Here is a 5,898-nt window from a genome sequence, read left to right on the forward strand (position 1 = left end):
GACTAGACTATAGACTAGACTATAGACTAGACTATAGACTAGACTATAGACTAGACTATAGACTAGACTATAGACTAGACTATAGACTGGACTATAGACTAGACTAAAAACTAAGACATGACTAATTATCGTAAGTTTATGAGTTCAAAAGTTATGGAAAATTTATTTTTCGATATAAGAAAATGCTGCAAAAAGAATTGAGAAAATGTAGTATAACATTTTCAATGTTGTAAAATATTTATTTATTTTTAACCAATAAAAAAGGAAAATTCCAATGTATAAGCTAAAAATATTAAATCCAAAATCCCTTTTCTTGGCTCTTATTTTAAAGTATAATATGTTTTGCCTTATAAATTACCATAAAAATAAGAAAAATAAGGTAAAAATGCATACAAATATGTGAGTGTAATAATATTGTGTTTTATATTTTAAAACAGACAGAGAATTAAAGGAATGTTACATTCAACCGATATTTAAGAATTACAGAGAAATATCTAGTTACTAAATAGACATTTCCGTAAAAAGGCTTTGAAGTATGTTAAGGCGTTTCTGGTCACCTATATTCTCAGTAAAAATTTGGATTTATCATATAAAATGATTTTATTCTTTTAAATTTATTTTTCTTTTATTTAGTTTATAGTTTCACTTTACCTATATGACATTTATTTAGCACAAGAATATTTATATAAAATCTAACAATAATAAACATATATTTTTTTGGGGGATTTTATATATTTCTGTAAGTGGCACATACATTCACACATACATACACTAAAATTATACATAAATTCCACTGCTTTTTAAGAAATGGTTACAAATAGTTTTGTAGAAATTTTCTTGAAACAGGAATTATTGCAAAAATATACAGTGTCATAAATAAGCTAAGATGAAAAAGGTATTTTTTATAAAATAGAAATTTAGAATTTGCCATAAATCATGATTATGGAAAATTCCCATTTAGAGAAATTTAAAAAAAATGTTATAAATAACTTAGAATTAAAGAAAAGTCTTAATATTTATTTAAAATTTTTAAAATCTCTTTATATTTGCTTTATATAGCTTTGAAAAAAATAAATGACTTTGTCATACTAAGCGTATGATTAATATCGACTTAAAGGTTTAAAATTTAGACCCTACATAACTTAAGTGGAATTGTACTGATATTTGTAAAACATATACCGTAATGGATCTGCCGTAAAATATACCAATTTCTAAAAGTATTCCAAAATCCCAAATCGATTTAAGAATACTATTAAATCGATTCCAATGACAATCCTCTTTCAATTCAAGTTTTGTTCTCTATCAGTTCTCTAGTTCTGTTCTAGTTCTATTCTAGTTCTGTTCTAGTTCTGTTCTAGTTCTGTTCTAGTTCTGTTCTAGTTCTGTTCTAGTTATGTTCTAGTTCTGTTCTAGTTCTGTTCTAGTTCTGTTCTAGTTCTGTTCTAGTTCTGTTCTAGTTCTGTTCTAGTTTTGTTCTTGTTCTGTTCTAGTTTTGTTCTAGTTCTGTTCTTGTTCTGTTCTGGTCCTGTTCTAGTTAGTTAGTTAGTTAGTTAGTTAGTTAGTTAGTTAGTTAGTTAGTTTGTGTCTAAAAGCCATACAACTTTCATTTTCCTTGCAACATTAAACTTTATTCCATGGGCCAAATGACCAGTACATGATCACTGTTTAGCAGACTCTTCTATTCTTCTGCTTTTTCCAGACTCATCTTTCAATTTCATAACTGGTTTTTTGCTTAAATTGTTATAACATTTTAAATATCAACATTTGACAGAGAAATGTTACTAATCAATGCATGTAAAAGATCGTGCTGCAAGTGTGTATGTAGACACCTACATTGATACACATATTAATACTGCCTCATTGCAATGATTCACTTGATATCCGATCACAAATCACTGATTTCACTGACAATTTATATTTAGTATTAACTTGCAACACAACATATCAGATAAACAAACGGAACAATAAATATTGAAAGAAATTTTAAACAATAAATACTTTTTCTTGCAACATCAATATTTTTGTAAAAAAAGTAACATGAAAACTTAATGGAGTTTTACTAAAATGTTTTATAAAAATAATTTAAAACAAATCAATAAAGTGATTTACAAATGTTGCACTTGTTTCGTACAACTTTTCTAATTACATTTCTCTAGATATATGACTTTGTGTGTAAGAAAAAATCAATGTTAAAGTATAAACATATTCCGCTGTACATCAACAACTATGCCACCAACAACTTTTCTAATTGCCACTAAAATAACTTTAACTTGAAACTTAATGCTCAAGGTAAAGTTAGAGAAAAACACTTGCAACTTAATACCACACCTTTAGACAACTATTCACAAGTTAAACAGAGAAACTAATCGAGAAATTGCAAGCTGAAAAGCCGGTTGTTTAGTTTGTTTTGCTAAACTTATTCTTTACTCTTTTATTGCCAACAACAAGAAAAAACAATTGAAGAGAGAAAAATAAATTTGCTTCTCAATTCTTAGAGTTTGTGATAATTAGAAAGGGTGGCAGAGGGTGATTGTATTTAAAGACCTTGTTGTTGGTCACTAAAAGTCATGTTGTGCTAGGACCAGAGTGTGAACTAGACAACAAAAAAAGATGAGGCTTTACACACACACACATAGAACATTATCTTACTGACTTATTTATAAGGCCTTCTCATAGCCAACCAAAACTAAAACCATACAACAAAACACAACAAAAATATTGTGTTTTAGACAATAACACCGCTGTGATAACAGCACAACAACACTGTCAACATCAACCAACACTAATGACAACAACAATAACTAAATCAATACTAATAAATGTAGAAGTAAAAAGGAAATTATTCACGCATATCTCTCTCTTTCCATTAACTCTCCATTGAAACCGCTCAGAGAGCAACATTTTACGAAAAGTTGTTTTAAATGTTCCTTAAGCTTCAAAAACTTAATGTTGCTCAACATTCTTTGATTATTTATAATGTTGCTTTGAACAGCAAATTAAATATTGAATTGTTTCAAACACAATGCAAAGTAAATTTTTAAATGTTGCAAGTTAAAATTTATATTGCAAGTTTGAATTTCGCATCTTTATTATGTTCATTTAAGTTTTAGAACATTTTGGGGGCAATTTCTTCATTAAAATCCAATGTTGCAAGTTTAAATTCATGTTGCAAGTTCAAAATTGTTGTCTATATTATGTTTATTTAACTTTAAAAACACTCTGTAAGCAATTTCTTTATGAAAACTCAATGTTGCAAGTTCAAATTTATGTTGCAAGTTCAAAATTATATTGCAACTTCAAAATTACATTATTTATTATGTTTATTTAACTTCTAGAACAGTTTTTAAGCAATTTCTTTATATAGATCTAATGTTGCAAGTTTAAATTTATGTGGCAAGTTCAAAATGTTTGCCTCTATTATATTCAGTTAAGTTTTAGAACTTATGTAAGCAATTTCTTTATAAAAATCTAATGTTGCAAGTTAAAATTTATGTTGCAAGTATAAAAATTTTATGTATTTTGTTTTATGTAATATTATTTTCTAAATATCTATGATTTCAAGGCACCTTTTTTGCAATATTTTAATGTTGCAAGTTGAAATTTTTGTTGCAAGCAATGAATATTTGCAACTTTGATAACTCATTATGTTATTTATTTTTAAAAGTTTATTTTTTTAATCTTTATCAAATTTCAGCTTAATTTCCTTGATTTCTTGCATGTTGCAAGTTTTAATATTTGTTGCAAGTTTGAAATGTTTGCTCCTAAGTTGGTTTTTTCAAATAATATTAAAATTTTCTCCATTATAGACATGTTGTAAGGCATAAAATGTTTAATTTGGGTATGTTGCAAGTTTGAAAATTAGTTGCAAGTTAAAAATATTTACTTTGCTGTTGTTTTTTTTAAGGTTTTAGAGTTTGAAAGAAATTAGACCACAATTTCCTTGATATTAGGCATGTTGCAAGTTTAAAAATTTGTTGCAAGTTGAAATTTTTTTTCTAACGATGCTTTTTTGTAATTATTCAGTTTGCTTATTGAATTTGACTACAACTTAATTAAGTTTTTGACATGTTGCAAGTTTCAAAATTTGTTGCAAGTTAGAAATTTTTAATCTGGTATTGTTTTTTTAGTTTCTTATTAAAATAGCAAAAGCTTTGCCTTGATAACAGACATGTTGTAAGCTACAAATTATGTTGCAAGTTAGAGAAAAATATTTTTTGTGACAATTTTTTAATGAAAATGTTAATGTTGCAGGCAGACAGAAGGCCCTCTGACTTAAAAACCTAAAAAAATCTCTCTGGCTATTGTTGCCTTTCTCTTAGAGAATGTTGTACTCACCACTTTGTGAGCGCAAAGATAACTTGTTTCGCCTCAGTGAGTTTGTGTTTGATTTCTGCTGTGATAGATAGTGGTTATAGCGGTGCTAGTGATGAAGCTGGTTAATGTTAGCGAAGCAAAAGCAGTGAGTGTGTGTGTGTGTGGCCTACACACTCACGCATTTACCACCATGTTTATAATAGATGAAATCTTCAGTTAAATGTTGCATGCTTTTGCCTTGCAATCGCATGTGATTTTGAACATTTGATGCTGTACTGACTTAAAAACTTTTCATTTCAGTTGCAATTTGGCGCTTGACGCGTAACGATTGGTGTAACGGTTAAAACGGCAAAACTAAGTAAATTTTCAACAAAGTGTGTTTTTTAATTTTTATTGAATGCAAAGAGAAATTTTAAGAAAATTTTAAAGAAATTTAAGAGAAATTTAAAAAAAAGTTATAAAATTGAGCAGCAACAAACGGCGTGTGTGTTTTGTTAAAGGAAGAAAGAAAAGAAAATTATAAGAATTAATTGTTGGTTTTAAAACATCATATCTTCTAAAAAGTTTGTAACAAGTTGTGTATTTAAAAAAAGTGCGTTTATCTCTATAAAAACCAATACATATTATTAATTTATTCCATAAAGCGGATTTGATATCATGTGCTCGCCTTACAATTCGAAATCATAAAACCAGTTGATTGATAATTTTCAAACTAATTTAAACGTTGAAAGATTTTTCTTGTGTTTTTGCAATAATTTCCACTTTTTACGATTTGTTTACAACTTTTTTACAATATTTCGTGTTGCAGTGAAAGTTTTTTTAAAACTCTACTGTTGCATACAAAAAAAAAAGAAACAAGTTGTTGTTTTAATCTTCTTTATTATATTGACCAGTTTCGATTGCAATTTTTTTTTTAAGTTTTATAACTTTTTTTTGTTTGTGTGGAATTACGATGCTGCTAGTGGAAAACAAGTGGCAAACAAACTGATTGATATGTGGATTAATGGCGAATATAAGTGAAAGAGTGTGAATGTAAGTTTTAATTTTGATTAATTAATTACTTTTGCGTAAAATTATGAGTTTAATACTCTTAAAATGTAAATGTGATACGAATATGAAAAGTGTTCATGCAACAGTTACAAGAAACCTTTGTCATAATTCTAGTTCAGTTCTGTTCTGTTCTAGTTCTGTTCTAGTTCTGCTCTAGTTCTGCTCTAGTTCTGTTCTGTTCTAGTTCTGTTCTAGTTCTGTTCTAGTTCTGTTCTAGTTCTGTTCTAGTTCTGTTCTAGTTCTGTTCTAGTTCTGTTCTAGTTCTGTTCTAGTTCTGTTCTAGTTCTGTTCTAGTTCTGTTCTAGTTCTGTTCTAGTTCTGTTCTAGTTCTGTTCTAGTTCTGTTCTAGTTCTGTTCTAGTTCTGCTCTGGTTCTGTTCTAGTTCTGTTCTAGTTCTGTTCTAATTCTGTTCTAGTTCTGTTCTATTTCTGTTCTAGTTCTATTCTAGTTCTATTCTAGTTCTGTTCTAGTTCTGTTCTAGTTCTGTTCTAGTTCTGTTCTAGTTCTGTTCTAGTTCTGTTCTAGTTCTGTTCT

The 5,898-nt window shown here is 28.2% G+C and overlaps 1 protein-coding gene across 1 annotated transcript in view; it reads left to right on the forward strand.

The window, feature by feature from the left end:
• The first annotated feature begins 4,625 nt into the window (after window positions 1-4,625).
• Window positions 4,626-5,898, forward strand: part of LOC111680746 (putative uncharacterized protein DDB_G0277255) — a 40,032-nt gene continuing 38,759 nt past the window's right edge. The window contains exon 1 of the mRNA XM_046946993.1: window positions 4,626-5,346. The gene's annotated coding sequence lies outside the window, so the exon portion shown is untranslated. The remainder of the gene's footprint in view (window positions 5,347-5,898) is intronic.

The sequence above is a fragment of the Lucilia cuprina genome, chromosome 3 (assembly GCF_022045245.1).
Source record: "Lucilia cuprina isolate Lc7/37 chromosome 3, ASM2204524v1, whole genome shotgun sequence".
In the NCBI taxonomy this organism is placed as follows: Eukaryota; Metazoa; Arthropoda; class Insecta; order Diptera; family Calliphoridae; genus Lucilia; species Lucilia cuprina.